Source organism: Carya illinoinensis, chromosome 8 (genome assembly GCF_018687715.1).
Source record: "Carya illinoinensis cultivar Pawnee chromosome 8, C.illinoinensisPawnee_v1, whole genome shotgun sequence".
In the NCBI taxonomy this organism is placed as follows: domain Eukaryota; kingdom Viridiplantae; phylum Streptophyta; class Magnoliopsida; order Fagales; family Juglandaceae; genus Carya; species Carya illinoinensis.
The window spans coordinates 14,707,257-14,725,900 of record NC_056759.1 but is presented as its reverse complement, the minus strand read 5'-3'; the positions used below and the strand labels follow the sequence as shown (position 1 = coordinate 14,725,900).

The 18,644-nt window shown below is 32.9% G+C and overlaps 1 non-coding gene and 1 pseudogene across 1 annotated transcript; both read left to right on the top strand.

Moving 5' to 3' along the window:
* Window positions 1–2,482: 2,482 nt before the first annotated feature.
* LOC122274895 lies at window positions 2,483–2,592 on the top strand (annotated as a pseudogene).
* Window positions 2,593–14,430: 11,838 nt separating this feature from the next.
* On the top strand, window positions 14,431–14,569 carry LOC122274876. The gene has a single exon (XR_006228416.1). It is a non-coding gene; the product is annotated as a small nucleolar RNA Z247 (small nucleolar RNA).
* Window positions 14,570–18,644: the final 4,075 nt, after the last annotated feature.

Genomic DNA, 18,644 nt, shown 5'->3' with positions numbered 1-18,644 from the left:
CATTCCCAGCAGTCACCGTTGCATGACCTCCGCGTGCAGTCGTAGGCGCATGTGGTCACCACTTAACGCCTAGCTCCAAGTAATAGCTTCTTAACCTCTTTAATTTGAGGAAGAATTTTTATTTTGCCTTCTGGCGATTTATGACATTTTCTCACTTTTCCCTGCATTTTTTTCCATTATTGTCAATATGGTACAGCTTCTGATTTACCGTTGTGTAATAGACCATAGCGGCATAGCCACCTGCATGCACGTACGCATCCCTCCTCTAGTCTAGCAACCAGCCTGCCTATACATGCATCTCCCGTTATTGGATCTCAATTCCAACCAATGAGTATGGCCCAGAGCCGCTTATGGCGACATGTGTGGCCCATGTGACTCCCCTTTATAGCTAGCGGCCGGCCCAATGGTTCTGCATTTTCTAATTTATGTTGAATGTATAAATTTGTTTTGTTGTACCCGAGAATATGAAAGGTAAAGAGAATAGAAAGCTCCATCACATTTTTGAAGCAATCAAGTTGAGAGCACTATTACTCGCTGCAGATTTCGATTGCATTATTAAAACTTCCACCCATTGGGATTGCAACGAAAACCATCCTAATTTATGATGGTCATTTCCTCCATTCCACTAAAGGAATATGATTAATATCATTGCCCTTTTTTTTGTCTGCAATCATGAAAACTTCTCAAAATAAAAGAGAACTTTTACAAAGATTATCTAAAAAACACCCAGGTTATGAAAGATTCAGTAAATTTTTCAAAATAAAAGTTTTCTCGGGTGAAGGAAAAACCTAAGCTTAAGTCTTCTCAAGTCTGTCTCATCCTGCATTATAAGTATATGAAAAGTTGCCATCTGATACGCACATAATTGTACTGCTTGCAATGAAAATAGCATGGAGTCCAGAGACGAGGTGAGGAAGAAGCGGCTGGATAGACATGGCCCAAGAGAAGAATGCATATTGAAGCCTAGGAGAGTTTTGTGTAACGTAAGAAAAGGTAATTTTGTAAAAGAACTTTTATCTTAAGTTAAAATTTTCCGCTGCAAAACTCTCTTAATTAATAAAGTAGATTTTTATTTTTATTTTTTAAAAATGATGAGGTATTTGTATGGGCTACATTCTCGCATAAACAAAAACAAATGTAACAACGAAATCAATAAAAACTACCCAGAATCCATACACTGCCCAACAACGGTCACAATGTGCCAGCCCATGACTGACTGTACTACACGGCCTCTTGCAATCATCTTCTAGGCATGGTGCGGGAGACTTCTTATATAATTCATTGCCAGTGGGGTTGATTTGCAAATGATTAATTCGTAACTCCACGATTCAATAAATAAAAAGGGGCAATAGTACTCGATCTAGTTCTACACAATATGAGGGATCCAAGCTGTCCACATCCATATGTTCTTAAATACGAGAGTTTATTAATAACATTGCGAGTCGTTAACTGCAGTTGATGATCAGATGATCTTGGCAGTAGAATATGCACTAATAATAAGTATGTACGAATGTGAAGTTGTGGATATAGATCAGGACCGTCCTGTTTTCTAATCAATTAATGGAAGTTAAAATGTGAAGAAAACATGATAATAATCGTGAATACACGTAATTATATGTAGTGACTTCATAGTACGCAATGCATGCAATCATAATATCCATACCAATTAAAATTGCAAGAAAGTAGTGTATTCAAAGCAGCACACAAAACTCAAAAGAAGAATATACGACACTTGACGTGTGCACAGCTAGCTACAATTCCTCTCATATTCAAGAATTCTCGCTTCAGTGTTGTGTTAATTTCCTTGTGCATACTCCTTACTAGGTTGACCCAGGACTGCTGAGTGGGAATTTCAGAGTACTGAGTCTTAGGCCAGGCCCATCATGTCCTCCATGTCACTTTGGTTGCTGTTATATATTGGTCACCATTCACGGAATATGTCATCCATTAAGGTGCTAGATCTTGGCCCGATTATTTTCTCCACCGTTATGTGCATCATATCCGTTGCCTCCTTCCTTTCCCAACTCTTTAGTTCCAAAATATATATCCGCTTTCTTCGTCTTTGTTTGACACTGCTTTATGAAATGCCTTGATCTCATCTTTAAACATCCTTTTTGTATATTCTAATGAAATGTTCAAGTCACGTGACCTATACTCTAAAAGAGAAAGAACTTCTTATTCCCAAATAATATAGGATCTCATACACCATCTACCATTATCATTTATCAGATCTAGAATGGGATATCACAATCTCTCCCTCCTTATAGTCCTGACGTCCTTGTCAGGCTAGTTTGTCATAGGTGGCATGACTCAATTTCCACATATCTGGTTTGGATAGACTCTGATACTATTTGTAATTCCCAATGAAAAGCTCAAACCATATGGTCTATATTCTAAAAGGACTAGTTAATGATATAATTGGAGCTCCATTTAAACATTATAAGGAGCAAGCACTTCTCATTTCTAAATAATGAGGAATCTCATACACCATCTACATTTATTATTTATCAGAATGAATACAGAGAAGATTATTAGCATGGCTCCTGTGCAAGGATGATACACACAAATTGTGAAATTGTATCAGAGCTTTTTCTAACTAGAAATGTGGGATTTGAGTTGTGTCATCTATGACAAATTATCCTGATGAGGATGTCGGGCATATAAAAGAGGAGAGATTGTGATATCTTATTCTGATAAATAATAAGGGTAAACAGTGTATGAGATCCTGCATTACTTAGGAAGGAGAAGTTCCTCCTCTTTATAATGTTCCAATGGGTCTCTATTTATATCATTGACTAGTCCTTTTGGAGTATAGACCATGTGCCTTGAGCTTTCCGTTGGGGCATTACACATTTCCTCCATGATCGGTCATGCTGCATGGAAAACAGAACTAGGGTATCATACTTGAAGGTAACCCAAAACTTATATTCTTTTACTGTCATTGTGCGTTCCCTTTCTAGAGTTATCTTCATCTCTATCTCCATCTTCATCATCAAAAAGTTGCCCCATCATATTCCATCTTCTTGGATATTCGCTTCCAATACCTAGCCTACTGTTTTTCCGATTTGAACTTCTATTTATTGATTCATACATGATAGTTGCAAATGTCAAAGTAGCAGCTAGAAAACCTCTTTTTTAGAGTCCATTTGATCTAGTGGGTTTTTTCTATCAAAATATTTGAGGATGAATAGATTTTGATCATGCATCTCAATTGTTCTCTGCCTATCACACTGTTCACAATTACTTTTCCAACCAAACACTTTTTGCCTTCCTTCATTAGTGCTCCTTGTTGGGCCAAATAATGAGAACTCGATAATTAGGCCTCAACAAGGGCCCACTAGAGCTTGTCTCTTTAAAGAAGAACAATTTATTAGTTGAATCAATCAAATATTTCCAGGAGGAATGTCTCGAAAGCAAAGTAAGACATGAACTCTAGTTTACAAAGAACCACTCACAACTACTAAATTTCTCAACAATGAAGGATATGGGGTTACTTGACTCTCTATAAGTACTACGGTATGTACCCAGGTAAAAGGATTATTCTTCTTTTTGGAAATTATAAAAGCTTGAGCTGGACTACAATTAATATCTTTTGTGAACTAACTTAACCATCGGAGTTTTTTCTGGCCCCATAGTGGCCATCCCTGATCAGTTACATTGTTTTTCTTGTTGGTTAGATCTTCAAAGCCTAGTGTTAATCAATCTGACAAGAATTGGAGTGAAAAATTTTGGTGCCATCTTAAGGAACGTCTCCATCTTCCTTTGCGTCTTTGGCTTAATTTCCTTAGCCCTGACACTTTGCCTTGTCTTGTCCCCCTTGCCTTTCTTTTCCCTTCTACCTCTTGGTAAGGGTCACAAGCCACCTAAGAGCATTAGCATTGGTTTGGTCAAATTCATCTTTAAATTTGGCCAATATCAACAATTTTTTACATTTACCTATTTCATCAAAATTCAATCCCCACATTGGATTAGCCATTCACTCTCTATATAATAATAAAATATTATTAAATTAATAAATTTTTTATTTAATTTATTTTCTCACATTTTTTAATTCTACCAATTAAATGTTAATAATAATTATATTCTAATTAGATTAATATTAAAAAAAGTATTATTAAATGCTAATAATAATTATATAATATTACATTAATATTATTATATTATAATTAAATTAATATTAAAAAAATATTATTAAATGTTAATAATAATTATATTCTAATTAAATTAATATCAGAAAAAGTATTATTAAATGTTAATAATAATTATATTATATTAAATTAATATTACAAAAAAGTATTATTAAATGTTAATAGTAATTATATTCTAATTAAATTAATATTTAAAAAGTATTATTAAATGTTAATAATAATTATATTCTAATTAAATTAACATTAAAAAAAGTATTATTAAATGTTAATAATAATAATAATAATAATTATATTATATTATATTAATATTACAAAAAAGTATTATTAAATGCTAATATTAATTATATTCTAATTAAATTAATATTAAAAAAAGTATTGTTAAATGTTAATAATAATTATATTATATTCAATTACTATTAAAAAATATTATTAAATGTTAATAATAATTATATTCTAAATGTTAAATGTTAATTATATTCTAATTAATTTAATTTATTTGTTTGGAATGAGAAATTAATATTTTAATATTTGATGAATGAATAGTGATCTTCCATCTTTAACTAACCACTGTAGCAAAAATCTAAATTATTTTAGATTTGCTTAATCCAATATGAATAATGTTTTAGTCAAATTATGTAAAATTTGGCCAAGCATCTCATTTGGCTAAGCCAACGTAGATGCCCTAAGAGCAATAGCATTGGCTTAGCCAAATGTCATTGCCTAATCAAATTTTGGCTAACTTGAGTAAAAGTAGTCAACATTAGAGTAGTCAAAAGACTCAAAACTCTATGGCTTCACTTTTGAGCTATAAGAATTACATTTTTTCTCCAAATTTGGCTAGCCACTATTCATTTCCAAAACAATATTTTACTCTAAAAATATTCTCAAATGTGTTTGCTAGATAATTAGGTTGAGAAAAAAAATAGTTGGGAAGTAATAATTTTAAGTAAAAATTAAATTATTAATTAATATATGAAGTGTATTTGTAAAATATAAAAAAAGAAATTTAAAAAATTATTATTACAATATATAATATTATATTATTATTTTGACTTTGAGATTGATAGTCTAATATAGATTAATATTTCCATTGATTTTGACTTTAGTCAAATCTTTAAATTTTATTCAAATTTTAAACTTGACAATGACTATTGCTAATGCTCTAATGGACTGGGCCTATAATGTTATTTTGGACTTATTTTTACATCCCCCTCCCCCCAAAGAAAAAACATCGGTCTTCAAAATGTTAATCAATCAATTTCCCGTAAAATACGAAAAAATATTAACCAATTTGAGGGGAATTGGAGGGAACACTCCTAAATTCTTGTCACCTATATCGATCAATCGATGCTTCTTCCTCTTCAGACACTGATAAGTTCTTCCATAGGTCATTGCTTCGGCCATGACTCGGTTTATTAACACGATCGTGCAGATGCTGTGCGGTAATACAATGACTCCACGGTCCTCAATGACTAGGAGACAACGCTTTCGTACATGATGCAGTAAGAACTAAGACGAGCACTTCTCCTCTGTGGTACTTCACGAAATACAGAGAGAAGAAATTACGTACATGATGCAGTTGCTACTTGCTTGAATATTTGTTGTTCCAATGAAAAGCATACTTATTGCGGAAGCTCAACTTTCCAAATGGTGTCATTGCCGTCCTTTGGAATCTCTAAAAGCACACATTTTACCCTAATTGTCAACATGTACTGCTAAATATTATTAGTAACTAATCACGTATAATTGCATTATCATCTGGCTTGTGCTGACAGGTATATTCTTGGGTTTCTATTTATGGCCCGACATAAATTTATGTGTCCCAAATAAAAGTCCAAATTTAAGCAAGTGACACTTATATATCTGATTGTTAATTAATGCATTTTTTGGGCATGTCCAGAGTACTCCCATAATAAATAATAAATAAAATATAGAAAATATAAATAAACAGAGATATAATAAAAACCTATATCCACATATTGTTTAGAAGGATATCCATTATATATATTTGGTGATTTTCATGAATATATCGTGGTCTTAGAACATTCATGTTGTTTTCATCAAAAGCCTAACCAAATATAAAATATGATGAATCTACCCAAAATACAGCTGCATTGGATTAGCCAACGACATGTATGAGAAGTTTTGAGCTACAATAAATGTTGGTCTTCTTTCAAATTTGAAGCGCTGTTCATTCATCAACCATGTATTTTATTTCAATTTAATACCCAACGGCCTTTTTCTTTTTTTTTCTTTTCTTTTTTTTCGTTTCCCCCTCTCTTTTTTCTCCTTGCATGTTTTCTTTCCTTTGCAGTGCATCAAAACCTTTCTCTCTTCGAATCTTCATGCAGAAATCAGAATCAAGGCAGAACACTGGGGATTACTCCATCGAAGCAATCCAGGCCAATTCCAGCCTCGAAGTCTAGAGCCAGGTCTTCAACTCGCCCTCTGCCACTTACATCGCTGTCTATGATGGCCATGGTGGGCCAAAGGCTTCCAGATTTGTCAACAAGCACTTATTTCCTTATTTGCACAGTATATTATCCTCGCCAAAGTCTCATGTCTTAGTTTGTATTTTTTAGAAAATGAGAAACCTATGTCTGCGGAACGCTCTGTTTGTGAAAGTTTCGTTTGTTGGGTACGGGAGGGAAAGGAAAGGACTTGAATTATCTTTTTTTTCTTTCTTTTTTGGTCCTATGATGATATGGTTGTTCAGGACCCAAAAAAAGTAGAGAGGGTTCGTTCTTGTCTGAATGAATTGCAGATATGTGTGTAAAAATAAACTAAAAAATTGAAAAACTGGCCCAGACCAGTTGGTATAGTCCGGCTTTTGACTGGTTCAATTTGAAATCAGTTCCTTCATTTTAAAAATCGGTCAAATCTGGTCCAGAATTGGTTTTATATTTTCAAATATTTGAACCGGTTCACATATTATATATTTATATATTATTAATTTTTAATATTATATATTATATAATTTATATTATATATGATAGATATAATTATGTATGAAATAATATATTATAATTTATAACATAACATTTTAATTTTAAACGTGAATATTTATTTGATTATATGTTTTAAATGTAAAACATATATATATATATATATATATTAAATACATTTTATCAAATAATAGATTCTCAACATATTTTTTTTGATAAATACATTAGTAATACTAATATACTTAATATATTAAAACTGAAAAAATGGACCGGAACCGGTAAAACTAAAAATACCGGTTTAGAGGGATAACTAGTTCGTAATCAGTTTTAAAAAATGCAAAATCGGTGTTACCAGTTTGATCCTAAATCTTGTTCAAAACCGAAACAAACGGACCGGTTACAACCCTAACTATAGATAGTTTTTTATTGGTCAAGTTGGGTTTTTTTCATTTGATTCATTGAAGTATGGGAAGTTTCTATTTAGTGAACATGGACTTTGTTTGGTTGGTATAAAATTTTAGGGCACAAGAAAGACTATTTTTTTTTTTTTAAGTTTAATGAAGTTTTGCTTTTTAATTTTAGAATTCACTACTGAACAAAGTGGATTATCCATGGATGTGATAAAAAAAGTATTTCATGTCATCGAGGAGGAATTTGTGCATTTTGTAAAGCGAGCATTACCAGAGCAGCCACAAATTATAGATGTGAGTATTGGTTAGAAAAAATATTGGTATAATATAATTGTCGGATGAACAAATTGTAGATGTGTTTGTTGGTTCTTTATATTATTATATATATGATTGTTGAGTAGAAGAAGGGTTTGCAAAATGTGTTTATTAGATAATTAGGTTGAAAAAAAAATTAATTGGGAATCAATAATTTAAGTATCAAATTAAATTATTAATGTATATATGGTCAGACTAATTGTAAAATATGAAAAAAAATATAAAAAATTTTATTATTAAAAAAATAAAATTATGTTATTATTTTAATGAATTTAATAGTTAATCTAATGTGGAGTGATGGATAGGAATATTTTGAATTTATAAAAAATATATATTTTTTTATTAAATTTTAAAAATGGCTTAGACAAATCAATGTAGATGCTCATAGCTCACAATTCAATAAAAGAAATTAACCTTCTCGAAGGTTGAAGAATATGTCTGCGCTGTAGAGATCTTGAGATCTGCCAATAATCTTATAGAAATGGCATTTGGGGATTTCCTACCACTTTGTCAGAACAAGTAGATCAACTTGTTGATGTGAGAGCTGAGGATTATTGGAGATCCAGTCTGCAAAGAAAAAGATAAACAAGATCTTATTTCATTGAGATATCCATCACTTTTCCCCCTGCGGCGGAGGAGGAACGGTCGTCTCCCTTCCCCTCACTTAGACCTGACACCAATTTCAAATTGTTGTCGTTCTATAGAGAGGTTATCATTCTTTTTCAACGTCATGCCTTTGGATTATTTCCTCCATGCATTTTGACAGAGAAAGAGAGATCTAAGATCTCCAACACTTGTATTAGCTAGCCAAAGAATATTGAGCATAACACAAATTCTAGGGTTAAAAATTGTTTGTATCTTAAATTCTCTTTGCTACAAGTCAAGAGTAAAATAATTTGATAGAAGAAAAAGTAAAACGACTGCAAGAATCTTCAAAGTATCATCATGTTAAAGTCAAAAAGAAAATAATTTTGTAAGAAAAAAGAAAGACCACAGCTGCAAGAATCCAACAAGCATTCTCAGCTCCCAACCCTATAAAATGGAGGCTCATTAAAAGTAGAGGGGCCCAACAAAAAACACTAGTTACCAAAAAGTGAATTGTAAAGAGAGAAAATCAGGAAGAAACTACTCCCTTATTTTCTTCATGTATCTTTGGTCATGTGAACCCAAATTGAATTCTCAAGGGATGTATTCAAGTAAAGTAGAAGGTGGTAAGTAATCTTGCTATTTTAAATAAAAAATAGATTTTCAAAGTATATTTATTATTTACTTGCTTATTGTTTACATACTTTATATATTGAGAAATGATATGTTTAGTACATTTAGAGTCTGCAGTTTTCACGCACTCTATTTGAAAAAAATGAATAGATATAAAATCTATATGAAAAAATTATTTTTTTAATAGTGGTGTAAATTTTTTTTTCAAAAGGAACAAGTAGAGACTACACATTTAAAAATTGTATATAACATTAGCAGCAAGTAATTTATTGGAAGATAATGAAAGTATAAAACAACCAATCTTCATACTCTTTGTTTGTTATGAGAACATAGTAATTTAGTAGAACAAGTCATTTTAATTTTTTCTCTTTTGCCAACAACAGTTTTATAAGCTGATATCATTGGATCATGAATGTTTCATTAGCGCCTACATTTTCAACTACCACAAGCAAATTCCTCATATAAATTCTTATTTCCTCTGCTTACTTTCCATGAAGATATATGGCCGTCACAGTTCAATTCTCATGGGAATTGATACATGCATAACTATTAATTACTTTTATACGTAAAAATATTCTCTAGAAAAATATTACCATTTTATGAATTTAAACTTATTAAATGAAAAAGATTAAATAAATTAAACAAAAATTCAGAAAATCGTATAAAAATAATGCATACTCATGATTCATGAAGCATGATTCCCAACATCACATGAGGATTCCCATTGGTTACGGAATGGTGGTCCACCTTTGATACCCTACTGGATCCTCTGAATCCTGCATAGGATTTATTTGTCAGCCATTGTAAAGAAAAGAACTCACCGTTTTCCTTTCATTGTTTTTTCAGGCGATTTTGAGAGGGACCAGTACTACTTACCTGGTCTCGGTACTACATAAATATCGTCGCGCCGTACGTCTATCATCGACTCAAAATTGAAAAAAGAAGTCAATCAAATGTTGTGTGTAGGTTATTTGTTGCATCTTTTCGATGTAAATTAAATTGTTATCATGTCAAGTAGCACCTCACCTGGACAGGGACAACTCAACCTTCCTATATGTATATAATGAGAGAGAGAGAGAGAGAGAGAATTAGTGAATTATACCCTGTTTGGTCTGGTCTTTTCTGGGTCATGAGGTTTTGTTACTGACAAGACCCATATATATATATATATATATATGTATATGAGCTTGTGGCCTGGGTTTATTTGTGTGAGGGGTACCGTACCAGCTTTTTCTTTGTGGGGGACTGCAGACAATGACATATATAGGTTTTTTTTTTTTTTTTTTTTTTGAACGATGACTTTTATGGGGGCCGGTCTAGACCCAAAAAAATAAAAAATAATTTTCACACACATATGTATATATATATATATTAGATGGGAGTAACGTGCAAAGCACGTTTATCTAGTTTTATGAAATGATTATTTATAAAAAATAATATATATTTTATAAAAATGATTGATTTCACTTAATAATTTAAGACATATTGGAAAAAATAAAAAATTAGTTCGAAATATCATATAATTCAATACATGTTTATAACATCCATAATTTTAACAAAGATGCATACAAAAAATTTAATAAAAGTCAAACACAAATGGTAGTTTAAAATATGTGTCATTTAATATTTGTATTATAACTCATCAATTTGTGTAATCCTAAAGAGGATCAATAGAGAATACGTTGAAATTCTTACATTTTTGTTGGTTGAGTTGATCAGGGTCAACATAAAGTTAAATCATCTATTCTTTTTATAAAATTTGTGCTATAATATTTTCTATATATAGCATATATATAAATCATAAAATATATTTTGAAGTTGTTGGCCAAATTTACCTTATCTTGATTAGCTCAAGGATCACGGCCTTTGTCACGTGCCCATCATAGCAAATCCATGTGTGGAATATGACTTAGCGAAAGCTACGTCCTACTAATATTAAAAATAAATAAATAAATAAATTTAAAAAAACCTTTGATTAAACACACTTGTATTATATGAGATTTTTAAATTTAGAATACTCAATAATATGAGTTAAGGAAACGTACAATACACGTGTATTTTACTTAGAGATTCACATCTTATGCACCTAATACATGTGTATATGTTAAGGAGAAAGAGAAAAATATAATAACTAATCTTTAATTACTTATTATTATATAAACTATATTCATTATTGTAATTATTATGATTAATAAATTATATTATAAAATAAATTCAGAATATATATTTATATTGTTATTATTCTCGGCTTTAAAGTTTAAACTAACATTAAATAAATACAAATCATGTAACTTTTTAATATAAAAATTATGATCTATATAAAATTTGTATGTCTTTTATTAAAAATTTGTGTACCTTTGTTAATCACTCATGACTCCTTAAACATGTGGTTCACCCAACCATCTATATATATTTAGATACCCTATCTTTGCTAGCATCTTGAGCCCCGCTACATACAAGTAACTTGTGCACTCAAAATATGCACGAATCTGATGTCAGCATTATTTATTTTTTATTTTTCAAAAGAAAAATAACGAAGATGAAGAACAAAACTCCGGCCTCCGGCATAAATCTAAATCCCTTTTCTACCTTTCCAGAAAGAATTACTCATCTACTACTTATGACTTCATATTTTATTTTATTTCTTCTCAATCTGCCTTGTCCCCTTATTTCAACATTTATACCCTTTCAGATAGAATTATCATATCTAATTCCCTTACAGAGCTCATCTCCGAGAGAAAACATGTCCAAAGATTAAACTTGAATTATCTCCTCCAACGAAAAGCCACCGTAAACGGCGCCGAAGAGTGTATTCTCGCACACAAATTCTCTCTCTCACTCTCTCTCTTTCTTAAAGATAGTTAAAGAGAGATGCACATTGCCTCCTACCGATTGAGAATTTTATTTTGGAGCAAAAAGAACCAAAAAAAGATGAGAGAGAAATTTCTAGAGGCGTCTTACATTTCTTTTTTAATCAAGGCAGTAAAAGAAGAGGAAAAAAAAAAACCCACGTGAATGCCATTGGGAAGTTTGGTTTTTCTTGAATGTTAGAGCAAACTTTTACAATTTTGTGCTTAAGCTTCTCGACAGTGGATGAATAATCTATTTTATTCAAGGGCATGAAAAATAGAATGATAAAAAAAGAAATTAAAGAAAAAATGAAAAAGAAGAGATTTGGGAGAGGGGTGATGAAGAGGTGATCGAAAAAAAAAAATTTAAACATAAGTACATACACCACACATTATCTATTATTTTAATTTTTAAAATTTTTTTCTTTTATCAAATGTTTGGCATATGCATAATAAATAGAAAAACTGAATTAATTTAAAAAGAATAAATCTAAAAAAATTTAAAAAAATAAAAAAATATATTAAATATGTAATGTACAGGACTTATGAGTATAATGCTCGATCGAAAATAGATATGAAAAGCCGATGCTTTCTTCTTCTTTATGTTTTTTTAATATAAAAAAACTAACTGCAGCAAACCACTTCCGCTTCGTACGCGGATTGGTCCCCAAAACGTAATGTAACTTTTTTTATCTTGAAATACTCTCCATGTAACTTTTCATCTTATATCATTGAATGTCATTTATGTATTCATTCTATACACTGATTACATTTACACGAATTTAAACAAACAGTGTTAATTTTAATAGAAAAATATGAAAAATCGTTAAAACAAGTTTTTCCGTTACATACACATTTTTTATATATAAAGATATATATTAAAAAAAAAAAAGCTTATAAATTGTTTGATTCTTTCATCCAGCATTTGTTTTTCACATTTCATTGGTGCTCATTTTGTTCACGCTTGGTCAATCGTTCTCTTGCTCACAACTAATACGCCCGAGCACACCTTCCACAAATGAATGTTACACAGTGTATGTGTGTCTTACACATATATATGACATATATACATATATGTATGGAGAAATTATAGTTCCAGTCATGAGTATATAAGTGGTGTACAATAACTTAAAAAAAATTGAATGAATATGGGACCCATGCACCTTCCACGAATGAATTTTACACATATACACACGCTTGGGTGTGTGTGTGTTTATTTGGAGGCTCACTAAATCAACTGTGATAGGGATAATCACAAATTAGATCATCATTTTAGTTGAAACTTTAGGGGGTTCCTAAAAAAGATAGCAAAACATATTATTTCTAAAGTCTAAGACTAATATATAGGAATGTATAAACAAATGCTTCAATAGATTCAATTGTGGTTTACAAAAATAATGATTTTGTAAGAAATCAATCTTGCATGAGATCTCAAGTAGTCTAGACTACTTGTATGTAGTAGTTGGATCCCTAATTTGTTGGAATCAGTATTGTTATGATCTTCTATATCATAGGTCTTCTCATTCTTGCATCTTCCTTGTGTTTTTCATGTAGCATTAGACTAAATGATTGATGATGTATGAAATTACATTGATAGTTGCACATATTATGAGTAACCTAGGAGACATCTTTGTTTTCCCATGAAAATATGAGTGCAACTACTCAAGTCTTGTGCACCTGCACCAATACTTTTGAAATAGCATTGCATGATAGTGTGCAATCTACCCACATATCCTCTCTAGTAAATGTCAGCATCTCCTTTTCAGTAAATGCTATAGTCAAAGGATCACCAACTTATCAAGCGATAATTTCCGCAAATCATGCTCCCATCTAATGTCTAGCTTGTGTTATCAATTCTCCTTTTATATTGCCATGTTTGCCTCCATCCATTACGGTATACACTTGTATATATATTGTACTCATATATTTCTATAGTAATGTGACAGAAAATAATATTTTCTCAATCTGTTTTATGGTATCTAGAGCCTTTTACAACTAAAGTCTTCAATTCCTCTTCTTCTTTTTTTTTTTTTCTTTTTTTTTCATGGTATCGTCTTCAACAATAAACTCCACCTCTGCTTCCTTTGCCTCCCATCTCCCTCTTATCAATATCAACCATCTTATTACCATTAAACCTAACCGAGAAAATTACCTCCTATGTAAAGCATAACTGGTTCCCTATCTCAAAAGATATCATTATATGGCTCCATGCCAGCACATCCTTTGCTGCTTCTTGCACTTCAAATGACCCCACTAGTTTAGACTTTCTTCCTAATCCTGAATATCATTGTTGGTAGCTGCAAGATCAACTTCTTCTTTCGGCCCTTATTTCTTCCTTGTCTAAGATATCTTGGCTCATGTAATTGGTCTTCAGACTTCCCATGAAGTGTGGCATGCACTAGAGAACATGTTCTCTATTCAATGCAATGCTTGGATAATTAACTTGCGAGTGAATTTATCCTCCACCAAAAAGGGCAGCAACTCCATCGGAGAATACTTCCAAAAGACGAAATCCTATGCTGACACCTTAGCAACCATAGGCCAACCTCTAACTGATTGTGAGCTCATTAGTTACATTCTTGCAAGGCTTGGTTCAGAGTATGATCCACTTATAACCTCCCTCACAGCTTGACTTGAACCCATGAACCTCCAAGAGACATATGGGCACCTACTCAATTATAAGCTTTGATTGGAACAACAGCAAACAACCTTGAATCTTATTAATGCTACGGCAAATACGGTTTCTTAGCAACCATCATACCACAGCAATCCTCATGGTTACATATGCTTCCAAGAACTAGTCCAATAATCGAGGTTCACGAGGACGTGGGCATGGACACAATTAGTCCTTTCCTGGATCACAACCAATTTTCCAAGTTTGTCATAAACTTGGCCATACTGCACTCAAGTGCTATCATAGATTCAACTTTGCTTATCGAGCTGAGCAAAACAATAGTCCCCAGGCTCACATGACCACTATACCAACCTTAACAAATTCAAGTTGGCACCCATAGAGCTCTTGCAAGCAACAACCAGTTGTCTGGTCCAGTACTAAAACTGAATACAAAGCCTTAGCCAACTCAACTATTGAATTAATATGGCTACAAGATCTTCTTTGGGAACTTGGTATTTATTTCCCTCAACCTCCCACAATATAGTGTGATAATATTGGTGCCACATATCTTTCAGTCAATCCCATTTTTCATGCGCGCATGAAGCACGTAGCTATTGATGTCCATTTTGTGCGTAAAAGAGTTAGCCTCGAGCAACTTCAAGTTTTTTTGATCTCCGACAAAGATCAACCTGCATGCATCAGCATCAAGCCACTAGTTGCATTGAAGTTTGCCTCCCCAATGAACTTGCAGGGGCATGATAGTGTGCACCCACATATCCTCTCCAGTAAATGCCAACATCTCCTCTCCAGTGGTCAAAGGATCAGCAACTCATCAAGCGATAATTTCCGCAAATCATGCTCCCACCTAACATCCAGCTTGTGTTATCAGTTCTCCTTTCATATTGCTATGTTTGCCTCCATCCATTATGGGATACACTTGTATATATATTGTACTCATGTATTTCTGAAGTAATATAACAGAACATAATATTTTCTCAATCTATTTTGCATAAGTTAGGAACATTTTTGTCTTCTAAGCATGTTAACCCAACCAGTTATGTCCTAATAGACCCGAAAGCTTTTGGAAATATGTACATGCGGATTATAGCAGTTATAATCAAGAAAAATGCTTTATGCAACCGCACTATACAACCGTTGGGCAATCATTTGATGTAGTGAGCCACATCAGTTAAATGAAACGACTGCGTTTCATTTAAAGAAATTTACCTTTGCCTTGCCATCTTCCCAGATCCATCATTCGTCGCCCACAACCCTCCTGGTCTCTCTCTCTCTCTCTCTCTCTCTCTCTCTCTCTCTCTCTCTCTCTCTCTCTCTCTATCTCCTGTGTGTTTCTTCTTACCCCAGTTCTTGATCTTCTCTCTCAAGCCCACCTAACCTTCCCTTACAAAAATGACACATTAATTTTACTTCAATTAAAGCCTCTGCTAGATTAGGTGTAATGGCGTCTCCTTTAAGTGATACCTACAAACTGGTTAAAAGAAAAAAGAGAATAAATGGGAAATGGAAACCAGAGAAAAATGCAGTCTGTAGAAGGCAGAAGAGTTTGCAAAATAAAGGAGAAGATAACAGTGAAGATTTCAGTGAAGATTTGTTTGGATAAGAACAAGAAACGGTGAAGATTTTGGTGAAGATTTGTTTTCCTTGTCGCGAGCTAAAGTTATGTTTAATAATGGGGATTTTATGCCCATTTTGATAATTTAAGCTATTTCTTAGATCTCACTTTGAAAATGGTGATTTCATTTTGAGATTTCTCCCCAATACCTTTCGACGACGTTAGATATATAATCTGTTATGGGCTTTTGCCAAGAAAAAAAGAGTAAGATTCGGTCTTCTTGTTCATTGTTTGTGGCTTTACTGGTGAGCTGAGGACGATTTCGAATTTCATAGAAATGGGTTTAGATTTGGGGAATAACCCAAGAAAAGCTCCAACTCAAAAGGTAAACTGATCGATTTGCACATATCCTCCAAATTGTTTTGAATAAACCCAGATGGATCTATGCAAATCATTCAAAAATCTCGCTTTTTCTTTGTTGCTTCCATTATTTTTCTTTCTTTTTTGGGTAGGAGAGGGTTCAAGTACAGAAATGGGGCGTGGTATATCAAAACTAGATCGGACCATTAATTGCAAAAGAAGATCATAATTTCTGGATTATGGAATGGAATCTACATTCCTGCACCTATGGATCGACTTCAGAAGAAATTTCTTTGCTTTTATATTTTGCATTTTTACTTTCTGTTTTTTTTTTTTAAATTCCACATAAGCTTTAGGTACAACCAATTATTCTCTGATTCTGCATGCCGGTTGTGCCTAGCAAGACTGTATAATTAATTATGTCAAGGATTTATCTATTATTACTAATAGTATTGTGAAGTGGTAGTTATTTAGTAGTAAGTGTTGTTACTATATATGTGTTTGAAACTGTAAGACATAGTGAGTGTTCTGGTGTAATGAATTGTGATATTCTTCACACCTGAAATAAGGAGATATTTAATTACTATTCCATTCTATAAATTTCTCGTTTGATCCTATCATGTCCTCAGCCCAAACGAGTGGCTGCCACCCATGAATGGCCAGGGCCAAGGTAGTGATCAGACCACCCCAAATGTAAGAGGTTGGGCGAGGCCAACCTCGGCCAAAGTAGATTCACGAGAGCTGCATAGTGACACAGGTAATATGGGAAACTGTCATTAGAATTAGGGTGGCGCCGTACGTAGGGCCAGGTTGGGTCCAAATGTTTCTCTCGCGTTATACGGCCAATGTGGATTCACGAGAGCTGATAGTGACACAGATAATATGGGAAAATGTCATTCGAATTAGGGGTGGCATCGTAGGGGTTTGGTCCAAATGTTTCTCACTGGTTATACAATACTTTTTCTTGGTATTTTTTTAATAAATAATTTTTATCTATTACGTTTTTTTTAATGATGATTGTTACTAACATCTTTTAAAAGTCCATTAACTTTTTTAAATCTTTACTGACTCTTGTTAATAGCCTCTTAAGTTCCAACGGTTGGTTTTTACATTTAAATTTGGGTGATGATTGCTTTTGAAGTTTCCTGTATTGAAACTTCATTTTATTCTTTCATTTGTTCCACGACTACCGTTTGGGTGGAAGCCGTTTCTTTTTCTCTATCTTTCACTACAAGAATTTTGACCTTTTGCAGCGATTTTTATATTGTTGTAAAAGAAATCGTTGCAATTAGTTATCTTTTGCAGCGAAATATATCTCCTTGCAATTTTTTTCACATCGATATACTGTTTAATGAAGAGCCGGCTGACTTTAGGCTGTTACAGCGACAATTTCATTTATAGCGGCGAAAATGTGCCTTGCAATAATGAAAATGTTGTTACAACGGGGTAATGTGGTTGCAAAAGGTTCTGGGCGCCAAATCCCACATAAACTTTTGTTTTTCCGCCCCGAAATCCCTTTGTTACCGATTAGCCCTTCTCCACTACGTGGTTCTTACCCATTTCTCCTACCTTCAGTTTCGAAAGGTTCCCAACTTCATACACACGACTGTTTAATCTACCTCCATTGTCGACTACACTAGAACCGTAGATTCTCCTCCACTTCATTTCCCTTCAGCGGAAGCTACAGTCATTATTTCCTCCCCATCCCGCTCTGTTCCTCGGAGTGATTTTAGTACACCGATTTCTCTTTGCATCGGACGTCACCATTGTCGAACCTGACTATGTTTTGTATACCTTCTGTCACCACAAGTATTCCTCCGACTCATTTTTCTCTCTCTCCCCCTTCATCCGCGATGGTCTCTTTAAAAAAAATCGAACCTTTTTTGTAGCTAGACGTTATGTTAGATGTTAGAATCTATCAGCATCTCCTTTCTTGCACCATTTTTTTTATTTAATTTTTTTATATCTGCATTTTAGCTACGTGTTGATGTGGGTATTGTGGCTTTCATAATTATTGGGTTGTAGTTTTAATTTGCAGCGTGTCCTGTGAAGTACTGAAGTTTTTCTTCAAATCCCTAATTAGGTGACTAATTAGGGATTTTGAAGTTAGGTTTTGAATAGCCTAGAAAATAAATTGGTCAATAGTGTATATCAGAACCGTGTTACTACTGCTAGCTACACTTCACACAACTTGCACCGGCTTGTATGTGGT